Source organism: Artibeus jamaicensis, unplaced genomic scaffold, assembly GCF_021234435.1.
Source record: "Artibeus jamaicensis isolate MK-2021 breed Jamaican fruit bat unplaced genomic scaffold, CSHL_Jam_final contig_76, whole genome shotgun sequence".
In the NCBI taxonomy this organism is placed as follows: Eukaryota; Metazoa; Chordata; class Mammalia; order Chiroptera; family Phyllostomidae; genus Artibeus; species Artibeus jamaicensis.
The window spans coordinates 7,227,829-7,245,880 of record NW_026521954.1 but is presented as its reverse complement, the minus strand read 5'-3'; the positions used below and the strand labels follow the sequence as shown (position 1 = coordinate 7,245,880).

General features: G+C 34.0%; 1 non-coding gene across 1 annotated transcript; it reads right to left on the bottom strand.

The window, feature by feature from the left end:
• Positions 1 to 387: 387 nt before the first annotated feature.
• LOC119050932 (U1 spliceosomal RNA) lies at positions 388 to 552 on the bottom strand. Its single transcript, XR_005082836.2, has one exon. It is a non-coding gene; the product is annotated as a U1 spliceosomal RNA (small nuclear RNA).
• Positions 553 to 18,052: the final 17,500 nt, after the last annotated feature.

Genomic DNA, 18,052 nt, shown 5'->3' with positions numbered 1-18,052 from the left:
AATTTTTAACCATCCTGGTTTGGTTAATAAATATTTATCTATTTGAGTGTCTTTTGGGGGTTTTAACTTACTTTTATAATATTTTCTGAAGTGGGAAGTGAAGAAAACAGTAAGTTAAGTACCCTACACAGCTCTTGTTGATATTTTTCTTTGTGAGAGTTTATCATGTTTATCAGCTTTATTTTTCAAAAAGTGTATTCATTGAAAAATAAAGTAGAATTATATGATGATTCATGGGCCCTTTAGTAACCACCTAGTGAATGATAGGAGCTTTGTATAACATTCTACAGAAATTATGACATTCATCAGTCATCTTTGCATATTCTCACTGATTTGCCAACAGAATACTTTAAGGATTCTCTCTCTCTCTCTCTCTCTTTTTCTTTTTCAGGGCTCAGCATGAACATAGTCCTCTTCTACCACAACTTATACAGTTGAATTTCCCACATTTAGGGAAATCACGGGGATCAGCACACCCAGAGTGCAATGAATAAGCCTCACCCTGGGAAAACCACCTTTGTGATCATGGTATCTCCCCTGCCCAGTAAGTATAAGGACTCTCCTTTAATTCAAAATAGCAAGGCTTAAATGTTATATTTTAAAGCATGAAGGTTATATTGCTTAATGTAATTTCCAGGGTTTTGTTTTGTCTTTATAGTTAGCAACTAGTTGCATTTTGATCCTTGACTATTAATTCTTGTAGATGCACCTCACCAGGTTCATCATAAATAAAAAGCTTTGGTTTAAAAAATAGATAATACTGGAGATGAAGATTTTTAACTGCACTTTGTCAGGAAAGAAAATTCAATCGAGTTTCCTTTTCAGGGTAGAGACATAGGAACACAGAGAGATCAAATTGCCCAAATGTGTGTAGTTTGAAGGAGGCACAACACGGAGCTGACTGGGCTCTGCCTGCACCTACGCCCAGGCCTCCGCCCACGAGGCAAAACTTCCTCTTTAGTAAACTGCTTGGGAGTGAGTGTGCACTGCCTTTCTCTCACCCCTAAAGATTTCTAACACAGCTTTTTAAATTAAGGTCCAATTTGCTGAACGCTTTTGATCATTTTTCCACTACTACCATCCATTGATCTTAGGAAAATGATACCTGATAGACAATGCTATAACTAACTTGAAATATCACTGTTCAGTGGTCGGTAATAAAAATGACATATTCCGTTTTCAGTTTAGAGATCTGATGAGCTCGGGGGTGCTGTATGCCTAGATTTTGAAGTAACAGCCTTCATGTATTTTGAAAACTCTTTCTTTAATTCCCCAACTCCCCTTAAGTTCACGTTGCTTGATGTGCTGCTCTCTGCAGCCCTCTCGCTTCATCTCAACAGGGAGTGGAAGGTAAGTGTCCCTTGGAGCTGGTCGTATTCCCATTCTCTAAATTAGCTGATTATGGACTGAGGTGGATGTCATTCTCTCTGAGGTGTGAAACTTCTCTCTCTACAGACCAATTAAGCAAAAGAATGCTGAGCTGGCTTCTGACAGGTAGAGCTCTCAAAACACACAGCAACTGTCAGCCTAGGTACCTTTAAGCAATTTCTGTAAGAGAATTTTTTGAAAGGTTGATCTAATGGGTTTGAGTATAGCTGTGCACAATGTTTTGCAGAGCCAGCAAAAATGAAGGGAATGTAAGTTTTTGCCAGTTTCCTTAAACAGGAGCACTCTGCTTTCACAAACAAGACATTGTGGAAGGGCAAAGGATACCTTCACTACTAGCAATGGTTTTCATTTGGGGTAAGCAGCAGTCTTGAACTCAGACCACTCTGTGGCTTTTTGCCACTGACACATAAAAGGACAAGTCAGGTTATATTGAGGAGATTTGGCTAAACTTGTCCTTGCATCCTTTTTCCGAAGGTTTCATCTTCTTTTCAGGGAATTTCGCAGCAGCCTTTTTTCTGCACAAGGATATCTGAGATTCTGTTGCCACTAATCTATCTCAGATTTTTTTTTGAAGAACTCTATCTACTACTTGGGGACGAAATTGCATATGTTTTCTTAATTTAATATGAACTTTATTTTAGCATAGCATGGAAAGTTCAGAACCTAGGCTTCGAGTATCCACCAGACCTGCATCGGTGCACTGAGTTCAACCACCCAGCAGCTGAGTGTTCCGGGGTGTTAGTAAACCCTTTGCTATTAGTCCATTATCCCCAATGCTCAGCACGCAGGTCTGTTCACACGCCTGCAGTCTATCTACAGCATGCTTGGCCCAGGGCGCATGCTCAGTGAGTGAATATCCGTTATCCATATTCTAACTACTTCTAAAGAACAAACTTAGTTTTCAATTAAAAAATATTTTTTTAACAGAAGACTCTGCTGAGTTTTCCAACCGTACTGCTAAGTTCGCCAGCATTATGATTGTGTTTCACTCGGGAAAGAGCAGAGTTTTAGACCAATCAAATCTATGAACTAATTGTCTGTGATCCACATGCAGTGACTTATTTTTACACTTTTAAATGTATCATAAAAATAAAAACTGAAAAGAAAAGTATTTTGCGACACATGAAAATGACATGAAATTGTAATTTTAGTGAGTGTACGTAAAATTTAATTGGAACATAGACATGCTCCTGTGTTTAGATACCATGTAGGGCTGCTGTATCTCCACATGGCCTGGTTGAAGAATTGCGACAGAAACTGTACGCTTGCAAAGCCTGAACTATGTACACACTGGCCCTCTGCAGACCCCTGGACTGGAAGACTGGGCAGGGTCATGTCTGTGTGTTAAGAATGTCTTGCTGAATAGATCACTGCTTAAATGCATCAACCCAGATAGGACATTTTTAACACGGGACCAAGCAAAATGTTGACATTGACTTTGTGCATTAGTGCCTGTTTGTTTGTTTGTTTTATGCAAAGTGAATCTCAGGGATGGGGGAATGAAGTCCGAACACATAATTTATCTCCAAAAATATATTCATGAGCCAGCATGCTCTGAAGCTCTAGTTTTTTCCAGTAAACTTGTCTTATTTTTGTAATTCATTTTGCTGCCTGGAAAACAAGTTTCCTATTTGGGATCAAATAATCACTAGCTTTTAATCATTCTGTGAAATTCTAAAATTTAAATTGAGGAGGTTCTTACTATTTTTTTGTTAAAAATTACCCTTGAGTTATTATTTTACTTAATGCTAAAATTAAGAGCATGTTATCATATATAAACACTTTTTGTAAAGTCTACCCTTGAACATTTTAAGTGGTCTTCATGACCTCCATATTCAGTTGCCCTGAGTTTCTTGCCAGAAATAATGAAAAGTACAGTGCATTAATTATTGACTCTATGCCCTCTTGAGATATAAAATGATGAAAAAGCATATTCCTTTTTCCTGGACTATTCTAAACAGTTTAAAGATACTGTAATTTATGTGAAAGCTCTGTAAATTTCAATTTCATTTAAATAATACAATTGGAAAATGTTGAGAAGAAATGAGAAAAGTTAACAGCATTTTCTTGTGTCTTTGTAACTATTTCATGATCTTTTCCAATTTTGATCCTCGAATAAATGTGCATGCACCTACACATTCAAATGGTAAGATGGATGAAGGACAAACGAATTCAGATCCAAAGAAACAGGAGAGTAAAATAAGTTGTTAAAAATTAGGGCAGCATGATAGGCAGGAAATTAGGGCTCAGCAGTTCGGAGAAAGGAAGAAATAGAGGGCGAGGAATCACGTAATATGACAGGTGAAGAATGTGCTGGGTTTTTACATTATAATGGAGGAAGATGGAGCACTTGGATAGGGAAGGAAAATCAGATGAACATCTGCTGACTCAAAATAAGGTGTCAACACCTCAAAGGTGAGATAGGAAACTAAACAAGAAAAGCGTATTTGTTAACGGCTCCAGATTGTTTATGAGAAATGAGAGAAATTTCTTAAAGATGAAAGAGATTTTTCTGTTCATGTAAGTGTAAACATATTTTGTTCTTTGGCTGCTTCCCTCTTCAATAGGTTTCAAAGGCACTGATTTATTTTCTAAATGTTTAATCAGATAAAAAATTCTTTTTTTAAATTTTATTATTTTTTCTTTTTTTAAATTTTATTTAGCTATTTTTCAAGTTTTTAATCAGTTAAAAAATTCTAATATGTTGTACACAGTGGATTTATCTTTTCAAATACCTTAATTGAAATAACTCTAGTTCTACTCAATATATGCATTATTTTTTTAAAAGTTTACATAGTATGACTATTATGACTGTTTACTTTAAAACCTAAATAATCCATCAATATTTTGTCACATAATTAAATATTAAATATTTACCAATAACAATATTTTTTCACATAAGAAAGTAAAATATGAGACACAATTATTTATGCTGCTCTATGTTCACTACTGTTTTCCTAAATCTCATATTTCAAAATGTAGTGATTCAGTTAAACAAATAAGCAAACAATAATCACTATTCCACCTCCTCCTTCAAATAATAAGAACAAGAACAGGAATAAGAACAATAACAACTATAAAAAGAAGGGCCAGATGCACTGGATAATGTAGGACATTTTATAACAGCAATTTCCATCTAAATAATATGAGCCCTGCATGAGGAGCAGTAGTCTGAAGGAATATATGTTTTCTCACTGTGAGACAAATATCATTTACCAAAATGTAATGGACTCCATACACTTGAGGAAAAAAACAAACAATAGAAACAATCAAATTGTAAACCCATATCAATACCCTGTATCAGCAGTGCATCCTGAGTCCTGGCATTTACTTAGAATTATTTTGCATTCGTATTTCTGGGCACTGCCCAATGATACTAGCAAGAGAGTGATTTTTTTCTCACAGTTTTAGAGAGCATGAAATTTCTTCACCTTTTCTGGGGGCGTTTTGACAGTTTAAATGTGCAGACTGGATCTAAATATTTAATCAATTACACACATGTGGAAAGGCAATTTTAAAAAGAAAATTAATGACAATCACAAGATATTATGCAGCTAAGATCAAAGACTAACTTACTATGATATAAAAAAGGGAAATAACAAGGAGGTTTTGTGATGTCTACAGTAGAAATGGAAATTCATTCCTTTCTGTTGTTCAAGGATAAGTCCAAAGGGAAACTCACCAGTATTACATCTTCAGATGAATCTCTCAAATACAGTCTCTAGTAAAATCAGGCTTGTTTTTAAAGTTTCTTAACCACTATTGGCATCTACTGTTTAATGTATGCCTTCCTCCTCATTCCTACCATGATTCATTTTATTTTTCAATACATTTTTCTCTACACACTCCTTTGACACAATTTATTCTTAAAATGTAATCTTAGTTGATTTTCAGAGAATCAAAAATCTCAAGACAGTACCAACATTTTATAATAGTTCTATAATGATTAGATATTATGGTATTTGTTCTGTTATTTAAAAGTCCCCGTGTTCTTAGAAGTTAAACTTATTGGAGGTAAATTTTATCATGAGTCACTGAACTCATACATTTTTACACAGAGAGCAAGGAGATTACATTGTATAATAATAGATTAATTCTACTTGTTTCTAGAACTTGAAATAAATACATTATGAATTTGTTATTGTATTTACTATTTATAATAATAGAATGTGATTTACAATTATAGAATATGGATACCAAGTGCCAATATGTACAGTGGTACCTTGATACTTGTGGCTAATTCATTCTGGAACTCATGACGAGTGCCAAAACCAGCAAGTTTCAGCTCTCGCTGAACCCAACCATGAAGCATTTTCTCTTTGGGGGTGGCATCCTGACTCATACAAGTTCTAGCATGTGCGACATCCCAAGCCAGTGCCCGATGCTGAAACATTTTTTCTCTTCAAAATGCAGCACGTACAGAGCTTGACAAGTTCTGAAGCCAACAAGTACTGAGGTATGACAGTAATTTCCTTTTAAAAAACACGCAACCTGTCAAAATAATAAGAACTTGCATTTTTCTGGTGGCTATTTTTTTTGCAATCTCTCAAGGGTATTTATGTCTTTGCATCCCAGGAGACAAGCTGCATTCTAAACCAAGTACCAAAGCTACATCCTCAAACCACCTGCTCATTATCCGATCCCCAGCCTAAGCTCCACCCTCCTTTCCTAGCCAAAAAGCTACAGTCTATTTGTTACCTTGATCGATATTTCATATTCATTGTCCTTGCCATAAGTACACATTCCTTTTTGGTCTCAAAGTAAGTATCCAAAAACAGATTAAGTGAAATTATGATATTCCTGATTCTATTCCCAAGGAGAACCAGTAATTTAGGCAACACAAAGGATTTCAGTGCTGATCCAGGAACTCAGATGAACTGATGTGACTCTTTAAGCAATGCTATCCTTGCTTTTGTGTCTGATGTTTTAACAATTCTTTGGTTGGGGTTTCAGATCAAATGTCACTCATTCATTCCTTCATTCCATTGCTTGTAAAGTTAAGGAAACTATTTTTAGTTCACACTATGTGCTAAACACAGTCGTACTCCTGGGGATAATAATCACAGCCAGCTTTATGAAGTGCTTACTTTATGCACTGATCTAAACACTTGATACTTATTTGTCACAATATAGCTTGCAAATCACATGAAGTATGCAATACTATTACACCCACTGTAGAAGAAAACAAACTGACAGTTACTTAAGTTAAATAGCTAAGTAAGCCAGGTTACACAGCAGACTTGGGACAGAGTGCAATTCGAACACAAGAACTAGAATTTCCAAGACTACACTCTTTTTCACAAAAAAATAAGGTTTCTGCTGTATGAATTCTCATTATCTAGTGGTAGAATGCAAGTATTAAACAGATAATTTTACTGTAATTAGAATAACATAGAACTATGAGTATTTGTTATGGTAGAATATGCAATAGAACATTTAGAGGGAAATTATTTTTGAGTTAACCACCTTAATTCACTACCAGGCTGCTCCCAGTGCCTTTTAGCAGGTTGTTATGTGTCCTGGCTGGTGTGGCTCAGTGGATTGAGTACCAGCCTGCAAACAAGTCACCAGTTTGATTCCCAGTCAGGGAGGGCATCTGCCTGGGTTGCTGGCCAGGTCCCCAGTAGAGGGTGCATGAGAGGCAACTGTAAATTGATATTTCTCTCCCTCTCTTTCTCCCTCTTTCCCCTCTCTCTAAAAGTAAATAAATAAAAAAAATAAAAAATAAGTCATTGTGTGAGATGAAACATGGAAAGTTTCAGTGTATCCTTTGACTTATATGCATATAAGAGCATATGTTATGTTTTTAGTCTTTTCCATATTCTTATACCCATGTCTAGCACTTTGCACTACTAATTCATTTCTCAGTTTTCTTTTTGTAACAAAATAGAGAAATTTAACATCATTTATTATGTAACATTGAATAAATAAAGTTAACTTATTGTTCCCAGGTTTATTTGACTTTATATATTTTCTTTCAAGAAAATGTTTAAAATACTGCAAATTAAAGATTGATAATTTGATCAGTATTTTACTTAAATATGTATTTTATTGTTTATTTTTTAAACTATTTTGCTAATTATATTTGTTTTTATTGCACTCCAGATACAGGAAGTTGTTAAATAAAACAAAACAAAAAAAAACTTGAGTAATAACTGATGTTCACAGTTTGTACATTACGCTCATAGCAAAGTGATATGCAAACAACAGAAATGGGTATAATTTAGTCCTCACTGAGCATACAATACAAAATCATTATTATCAACATTAACAGAAAAAAAAGTGTTAGGACCAAGATGCTTATTGAACACAGACATGAATGGGATGCAGCACTAATAAGCACAGACATCATAAATATTCACATCAATAACTGAGCATACAAGTTGTGCATTTACAGGGTGAGAAGCTAAGAGAAATTTGCTGCCAAAATGGTATTCAGCCCCAAACACTATCTCCATGTTATCTTTTTTGTAGTAAAATTGTGCATGTAATTAAGTTAATAAACCTAATAAATAAGGGACCCAATAGTGACTAATATATTTAATACATACCTTTTATATTTCAGTCATTTTTAAAATGTTTCAGTGACTGTGACAACATATAGCATACTAATATCTCTCTACTATATGAAGCACAGAATCTGCTATATTTTTATCTTTCCAGTAATTAGCTACAATACTCCACAATAAATGAGGCCAGATCTTACCATTATATCAATTCGCCTGCATACCCATTGCTGATTCCCACATTCATATCTACTCAGAGTGACAACAAAGCAGCTACTTTGGTTGGATAACATAAGTGGCAAGAGGGAAAGAGTTGAGATTTCAGGTTTCTCTTCAAAGTTAATATACAAATGATCTCAGTGTGCTAGTGACTCCAGACCTTAGAGCAAAAATTTCTTTTTCTCAGCCCTGATAGAAAATAGAAAAACTCTAAAAATACGTCTATGTGCAATCCCTACCCTAGAGATTCTAACTTAATTGGCCTAGCATTAGGGCTCAGAATATTCTTTAAAATATATTTTAACATATGTATTATTTCAAAGCTTCACAAATATCTCAAATGGCAAACATGTTGAGGAGATGCACAACCAAGAATGACTGTTTTGGTCAATATACTGATGGGAGATAGAGGACACATTTAAAAGATTAAAAGAAAAGAGCTTTTCTCAGAGATGTGAACAGAATTCACAGAACCAAAGATGATAGGATCTGTGACATTGGAAAGTTGTTAGTCCCCCAAGTTTGTATTAGCAAGAGGGGCAGTGGTGTTAGGGGGACATGGCATGTACTGCTACCAGCGAAGAGGGGCTTCAGGATAGGAATCTTGGCCATGATTTTGACAAATCAACACACAAAAGGTAAGATCATGTGGAGAGAGAAGACACAGTGTGTATGTGAATACACATGTTTTTTCTCCCCATTCGGCTGCTCTGCATTCTCTGGCCAGCACCATCATCTAACAAAAAGTTCAAGAACAAGTGAGTTTGAGATTCGGATGATAGTAGCCAGCTGGATACAGAAAGAGCTGTGAGACTATGGCACAGATCACAGGCGCATTGAAGTTCTGGAAATTGATAGTGATGGCTGTACAACAATGTAAATATACTTAGTGCCACTGAATTATACACGTTAAAGGGGTTCAAATGGTAAATTATAGATTGTATGTATTTTATCACAATAAAAAGCTTTAAGTGGTACTTTTGCAATAATTGGGAATTTTTTATATTTTAAAATAATGGTATATTTTAAAATAATAAAAGATGATGTCCTTATCATCTTCTATTAAATAACAGATGTATTAAAATAACAGATGTATTTAGAAATATTGAGAATAAAGTGTCATTATAGCTATAAGTTATTTTTAAATGGTTAAAAACCATTTTTAAATATTTCATGTGTATACATTATCAGTCACTTAAAATTACTTCATAATAATTATAAAAATTTTACTTTCATATTATTTGGTTACTCCAAGCAGGTTTATCAGATATCTTTTAAATAACTGAAATTTCAATTAAGAATGAGAAATATAAAGCTAAGAACTATGGGTAAAAACGGAAAAGATGCCAGGATTTCTTACAAATGGTGGTTTTCTTCATATTGCTACAGGTCTACCAGTTTTGAGATTCTGGTCCAGTATCATTATGCTTTTGCATTGATTTAATCCCCTAGTGTCATCCTCTGCTAAAAAAGAAAAAATAAATGCACCAATATTGTGCAGCAATCATTTTCTTTCATCCAAGTTCTTTATTACTTTCCATCTTAGTTATTCCAGCCACAGTGACTTCCTTGTTGTCCCTGAGTTAGGTCTGGTATACTCAGGCCTTCCGCCTTTGCACTGTTTTCTTATGTTGTATTGTTGTTTCTGCTTGCTTTTTTTGTTCCATGAAATGATCTTCAATCATGTAATCAAATGTCTCACTCTGTCGTTTTCACAGATCATGTCAGCTTCTCAGCAAAGTCTGCCCTGAGTACAATTGCAACACATCTTCTTGGCCAGTGTGCTTGACCTCCTCACCTTGTTGATTTGTTCATTTATAAACATGCATTGTCTTCTAATAATCGTATATTTCATTCCTTGCAGTATTTTTGTTTTATGTTATTTTCCATTGGAATGGAACCATGAGAGCAGAGATCACTGTCCTCCATTATTTGTTCACCATTACAGCCCTGGACCTAAATGTTTGTTGAATGAAATAGGCATATTCCCCATGAAAACAAGATATTTTCACTCTCAGTGTAATTGATTTGGAAATAGATTAGAGGAATTTCTGTAATCGATTTGTAAGTGAATTCTAAAAATAATAATAGGTTTTACACTTGTGTGAGATGAAGCTGAAGCATCATGTACAGGGAGCTTTTAACCTTAAATGTTTAGTTTTAAGAGAAAATAGAATCAAGATAATTAGCTAAACATATAAGTTACAAAGTTTAAATACTTAAAACTTAATATGCTGGCAGAAAGTAGGAAAAAGAAAAATTTTATAATTAAGTGATAATTCAGTTATTTCACAGAAGGAATTATGTAGGCAAGCCCTTTTCAAGGTAATTAAAAAAGAGAAGACAATCATTCAACTTAAAAAAATGTATATGACTTTAAAGGTTAGCAAAATAAAATAGTAAGGTACATATTATAAATAAGTATAGGTGATAAATTAAAAATATTAATAAAATACAAAATTACTATAAAATTACAACTTAATAAACAAGCTCAAGAATTACAGAATCTGGGAAAAGATAATAATTCAAATTAAACAAATAGAATTAGTAACTAAAAACTCTTTACCAAAAACTATCAGGTTAGCAAGATTTCCGGGCATATATCACCAACCTTTTAAGTAACCACTAATCCCACTTGTACACAAACTCTTGCATAGAAAATTTCACTTGTACACAGATTCTTACAAAGGAAAACACCATACCTTCTCAAGGTTTTTTTAAGAGGCTAGCACGCCAGGTATCAAAACCATTAAAAGACATTATGGGAAAAAAATAAAAAGGGGATAGGAACTAGGTGAGGGGTGAGCAAAGGTTGGGGCAAATGGGCATATCTGTAATAATGTGAACAATAGAATAAAGTTAAAAATTCTAAAAATATTAAATTTACTCATAAGCAGATATTGAAATCCTAAACAAGTTATTTTATTAAATCTGGTTACACACACACAAAAGAGATTGTGCATACTAACCATATAGATTTTTTCCAAGTATGCAGTGTTATTTTGGCATTAGAAAACATGTTACATTGCCCTGCCTGGTATGACTGAGTGGATTGAGTGCTGGCCTATGAACCAAAGGGCTATTGGTTTGATTCCCAGCCAAGGAGCATGCCCGGGTTGCGGGCCAGGTACCTGGCTGGGGACATGTGAGAGGCAACCGGTCACTATCTCTTACACATTGATATGTTTCTCTGCTTCCCCCACCCTTCCTTTATCTCTAAAAGTAAGTAAATAATATCTTAAAAAAGAACAGAAAACATGTTAATACCACCTCTATATTATCTTTAATTTCATTACATGAATTAAAATATTTTGAAAAATCAATGACCTATTATAATAGTATCTATTAATAAAAATAATTGAATAAAGTACATCTGCAAAACCACTACATAATAATAGCATTCTCAACATGGGAAATGTCAAAAGCAATTTCTTAAGATTTTGAAAGAGACAATGATCCATTTAATTGCCTCTTCTATTTATGTTCTGTCTAAAAATTTAGCCAGTATACCGTGATAATAGAATTTTTAAAATGTTAATGAAAAATAAGTAAATAAATATTCATTATTTGTATTTAATAAAATTGTCTATATAGAAATATAAAATAAAATAAAAACTGGAACTAATAAATTTGTTTAGCAGTATTTCTGAATACCAAATCTATAAAAAATACATTAAACTGATGTTCAGTTCTATGCCAGCAACAATTATTAAGTAAAAATTTAAAATATCATTTGAAATGCATATTTAGTTCTATACATTCCTATATACATTGTGTATATATGTGTGTGTGTGTGTGTGTGTGCATGTTCATATTTCCCAATGAACAAATTGATTAAGGAAAAATTCTTCCCGGATGCTGTGGCTCAGTGGACTGAATGCCAGCCTGTGAAACAAAGGGTTGCTGGTTCCAAATCCCAGTCAGCGCACATGCCTGGGTTGCAGTCTAGGTCCCCAGAAGGGGGCACACAAGAGACAACCACATGTTGATGTTTCTCTCCCTTTCTCCCTCCCTTCCCCTCTAAAAAGAACTAAGTAAAATCTAAAAAAAGAAAAATACAAGCTTAATTGGCTCTGTAAGACATATTGGTAATATGATTTCAGCTACATATTGAATCTAATGAACAAAGTAAACTGAAAAACAAAATAGAACCAGAGGCATGGATACATGGAACAAACTGACAGAGGTAGAGGGGAGAGAAGTGGGAGGGTCCAGATAAAAGCAGGGGAAGAGGTTAGCCAAAGACCTTATATACATAGTCCATGAACACAGACAACTATGCAATGAAGGCCACCAGGGAAAGAGGGGGCTGGGTGGAGGTGAGAAGAGAGGGGGAACATAGAGAACAACTGTAATAATGTCAATAATAAAATTAAATATAAATTTAAGAGATATGTTGACACCCACCAAAAGTTCTTCAGCTCCCTCAGAAGTAGCCTGAAGGGAAGGGAGAAATGAAACCACCTGCTAAAATGTGAAGCATTGCACATGCATATCATTTTCTTCTCCTGTAAGGAGAGATTGAGGGTGTGGATGTAGCCCAATATATGGACAGTGCACCTAATTATCTGGCTGTATGATTAAGATTCCCACACTAAAGTAAAAATAAATAAAAATTGCTAATGAGGAGTTCTAAAGATCATGCTTTGCACTAGCGTACTCTAAAGAGGTATAAGATCATAAGAATTTTTAAATATTGTTTGTTTTCATTTGCATGCTTATTGAAGGATCCCTGTGAATTAGATGAAAAATAAAATAAAAGTTACTCAACCTCTTTCTACAATAACCCTAGTGCTTCGCATTGATCTCTTGGAAAAAATAAAGTGGCCGTGAAATCATAGAAGGGTTATTTTGGAGCTTCTTCGCGTAGATATCCCCTCATTATGGCTGAATTTTATGATCAATGAGCCTGGAGAGTTTTTAAAAATCAAAGCATAAAATGTCTGGAAGGGAAAGATAATTGGCTTAAACTCCTGGATTCTCAGGACATTGCTCCACCCATTAAATCCTGAAATATCTTAATGGTTAATTAATCCTTGGTTGTTTCCATTTTCATTTGTCACTGTGAAGTTACTAAGAACACTTTTTAACTCTATGAGCTAAGAGACAGAGGAGGCCTAAACTATTGCATTAGTCAAGGCTTTCAGACAAACAGAAAGTATACAATAAATAAAGACATACAAACATACATACATACCTCTTAGACTATGTATATGTGATTTATATTCCTATAAGTTACATACTATATACAGAGAAAGAGAAGAGAGAGAGATTTTATTTTGAGGAACTGGCTCACGTAATTGTGCAGTTGTTTCTGGAGGTTAAGAAGCCATCTGCTAGCTGGAGATTAAGAAAAAACTCTAGTGTAATTCTAGTCTAAGAACAGAAAACCAGGGAAGCTGATGGTACAAATACCAGCACAAAAGCAAAAGATAAGACCAATGTTTCTCCTCAAGCAGGCAGGCAAGCAGGAAGGGGGAGAATCCCCTTTTTACCCCACTTCTGTTCTATTCAGGCGGACTGGATATTGTCCGCTCTCATTGGGGTTGGCCGTTTGCTGAATCCACCTATTCAAATGCTGATCGCATTTGGAAACATCCTTAAAGACACATACGGCAATGATGTTTAATCTCAGCACTGTGAGGACAAATTCAGTTGACATGTAAAATTAACCATCATAACTAGTACATCCCAGTGCATTGTCAACCTAACTTCTCATTAGTTTCTAGAATACTGATCCCCTTTCATGAGGACAGGAACATGTAATGCACTGATGGGAGAAGCCCAAGTTAAGGAAAGATATTAATACTGAGTTGGCTTGAGTAAATTGCGTTAAGAGGAAATTTGATTTGTTTGATTACTTCATTTGCAATATGTGTTAGTAAATGTGTTCAAATAATACAATTGTCCAATTTGATTGTACATAATGTGTAAAATAATATAAAAATAAGATACATTATGACTGACATTTTACAACATTGCATTTTACTTATAGATATTTTATTTGTATTGCAATTATAATATTTATTTTGGGGGAGAACACTTCATCATGGGTGATTTTTTAAAAAATGGCCACAATAACTTTCTGGTATTCCAGTACGCATGCTCTTTGGACAGGGATCCTACAGTTCCTTCCATCAAGATAGGTGGTCTATCTTCTCTCCTCTGGAAACTAGATTGCTCAAGTGCCTTCCTTTGTTCAATAGAATATAAGCAAATGTGCTACTGCTACAGGACTAAAAGTTCTAGAGCAATCCGGGTTTGCCTTCTTTCGCTGCAGCAAACCCTCATACCATCACCCTGTGAGCAAAACCAGCAAGGCATTTTATAGTACATAATTCAGCGATGTTTAGTATACTCATAACATTCTGCAACCGCAACCTCTAGCTAATTCCAAAGGTTTTCATTAACTCCAAAGAAACCCATACCCGTTAAGCCATCACTTTCTATTTCTCCCTTTCTCCAGGGCCCTGGTAATAACTAATCAGTCTTCAGTTTCTAGAAATTTAACTATTTTGGATATTCATATAAATGCAATAATAAACTGTGTGTTCTTTTATGTGTGCCTGGCTTTATTTGAGGTTAGCAAAATATTTTCTGGGTTCATACACATTGTTCATGTATCAGTATTTATGCTGAATATTCTATTCTGTGCATATACTACATTTTCTTTACCCATTCATCTGTTGATGAAAATGTGAATTGCTTGCACCTTTTGGCAAATAGTGCTGCTAGGAATATTAATTTATGACTATTTGAGTATCCATTTAAAAATTATGTGGTATATATCTTTATGTGGAATTGCAGGTTTAGATGATAAAACCAGGTTTAATTTTTCTGATGATTTTTTAACCATTTCAACATTGCCTAAACCATTTTACACTGCTATTTTCCCTTCAGCAACATACAAGAGTTCCAATCAATTTCTCCTCATCCTTGCCAACATTTGTGATTTTTTTATTTCTGTTATTATTATTTTTATTATTATTATTTTTGCTGCTCAAGTGGATATGAAGTGGTACCCCACTGTCATTTTAATTTCCATTTCACTAATGACTAATAATGCTTATCCTTTTTTCATTTTTATTGGCTCTTTGTATATCTTCTTTGAAAAACTTTCTCTCTGAGTCCTCTGAAATTTTTAGTTGAATTATTTGTCTTATTTTTTGTCTTATTAGGTTGTAAAATGTCCTTATATATCTGGATACGAGACCTTTATCAGATATATGATTTGCAAATGTTTTCTGCCAATATGTAGGCTGTTGTTTTCTTATCTTGAATATGAGGCAACTAAGACTTATATGTTCCTTTTTAGAATGAAAAATTGTGCAGCTTGAAAGTAGTTGTGCTATATGAAATTATGAAACACTTCTCAGCACTATAAAAAAACAAATTATTGAATTTCAACAATATTATGCTATGTGAAAGTAATTAAACCCAAAGACTACATACTGTGGTATTCCATTTATATTAAATTTATTAAATTTATTAAGAGAAAAGAGAGAGGAATCGATAGCAAATTAGCAAAAACTAAATAAAATTGTCATTTTGGTGGAGGTTATAAAATTTTACACATTTGCTAAAATTTATCAAACAATATTTTTAAAATGAAAATAGTTTAAATAAGGCATACCTTAAAAAGTTTGAAACAAATAAATATCTAATTTGTTTGAACCAAACAAATGAAGAGTTAATTAAGTATATTTGCATTGCTAATACCAATAAAATATTCTATTGGTTCTCTGGGATAGTAACTTTATTACAAAAAAGAAGCTGATTACTTTTACATATAAATTATTAAGTGTTAATTATAATATATTTTAGAGAATTTTCATAAATCATTTTTTTACATTTTTCAAATTCCAGTGTTTATCTATGATTAAGTAGCTGTTTTTACTTTAGGGAAAGATACCAGAGGACATGCCTGCTCTTGTCAAACTATATTATTAGCCAAATAATTAGGAATAAACTGAACCATAAGAAAATAATTTATTATTTTATTTTAAATCATGTAGCACTGGGAACCCTATAAACTTCAAACACACTGTAAGCCCTTGTCCTTGTCTTCTGAATGTACCAATCAATGAAATTACCCAGAAAATAGAAGCTTATTCACTGAACATTAGCAATGACATTTTTACGTTTCTTATTTCTCAAGTCTATAATTTATTCCATAACTTATTACAAATATATTCATTATGGATGTTATCCACAGATATTTTTATGCTCAATAATATTCTGCACTTCTATTTGAAGGATGACACCCCCCAAAATAGAATTATCTTCTGGAGGGAAGGCCCCTTGTAGTACAGGCTTCCCCTGCTAGGTGAGTGTTCTAGGAACCACCTGTATCAGTGTACAGCTGGTGTTGTTGTGAGAGGCTGCCTTTGGCTTCAGTAAATTTTCTGGAGATTTTCTCAATGCGTTTGCCCATTTCGTGATGGCTGGTTTGCAAGTGCACCTGCCCACACCACACTAACCGTTCAGCAGTTTTTGACCAAAAATGGCATGGCCTCAATGCTTCAACTTCCCAGTTCACATGATCTCATATCAAACAACTTTTCTGGTTTCCCTGGATGAAAAAATCTTGAAAGGGGAACATTTTGCTGATGTGGAAGAAGTGAAACAGAAAATGGCAGAAGCACTAAGATATCAAGATCCACAAGTTCAAGACCTATTCTGAGCTGTGGAGAAAAGTCTTGACAGGTGTATTGCATCAAACGGAGAATGCCTTGAAGGTGAATGAAGTCTAAACATATAAGAATATGTTCATAATTTTATAAATAAATTTTGTTTTTGAACACTACCTCATATATGCATACACAAATTACATAAAAAATAATAACTGCTTTCTGACCCCTTTATGTTCATTACTATATTGGTTTTAAAACTCACACATATTACTATTTAATAATCCATCACTATTATGCAAAATTGGGGAGTTCAGTGCAGTAAATGATTAAAACTGGTTAACAATCTGGAATTCACTTACGTCAGCTTTATAATATATAACATATTTTAATATACAACAGAATACAGAATTTAGGAGGAAGTGAAAAGTTATAGTGTTGTGGGTATGTATCAGATTTTCATTCTTACAGTATTTAAAAATCATATCTAAATCTGTGTGATTACAGTATAATATACTTTGATTTCTAAAACAAACATTTAAGTTAGATATATGAATTATTCTAGACAAAGTCAAATACTTTTAAATACAAATTAAACTCACTTACTTTAAAGGGAAAAAAAGAATCGATTGTTTCATTTATGATTGCCTCTTGGTTAGCAGCATTTTGATGTAAGTTTATCCATACCAGGTGTGGGAGCTTCATAAGCAAATCCAACATTATATGGCCTTTACATCTTTTATTGCAGAAATAAATTTTATAAGAAAAGGACTTCCTGTTCTTTGCAACCAGCATTCTCATTGGAACATTTTCCCTTGTATTTAGTGCTCTCAGATCAGCTTTTTAGAAAAGTGCTCCCTCTACCCCAGTGGAAGAGACTTGGTTGGACAGAGATGTCATGTGAAATAAGAGTCTCGGGCAATGGCATCTGGTTGGATGCGGGCATGTGGCCAGACAAAGAAGAGTGAGTGGTCCCTTTATAGGTGATCTCAGAGTAGGATGCCTTGCTTTATCCTCAGAGATACATCAAATGCCATCAATGTCTTAGGCCCCAGCAAGACATCACTGAATCATGAAGAGAAAATTTTGATAGGTATGGGATCAATGCCAGATATTTTGTATATGTGAGAAGATGGGAAGAAGTAAGGAAATAGAGTCTATTCTTTCAAGAGAAGTGAAACAGAAATAAAATAATGAAGTAAGTTTGGAGAGGAGTGCATGATTAAAGACATTATTGGATAAAGAGTCAGACCAGAGTTCATAATGGAAATGATATGAGTATATTTCTTGAGCTATCAACATCAAATT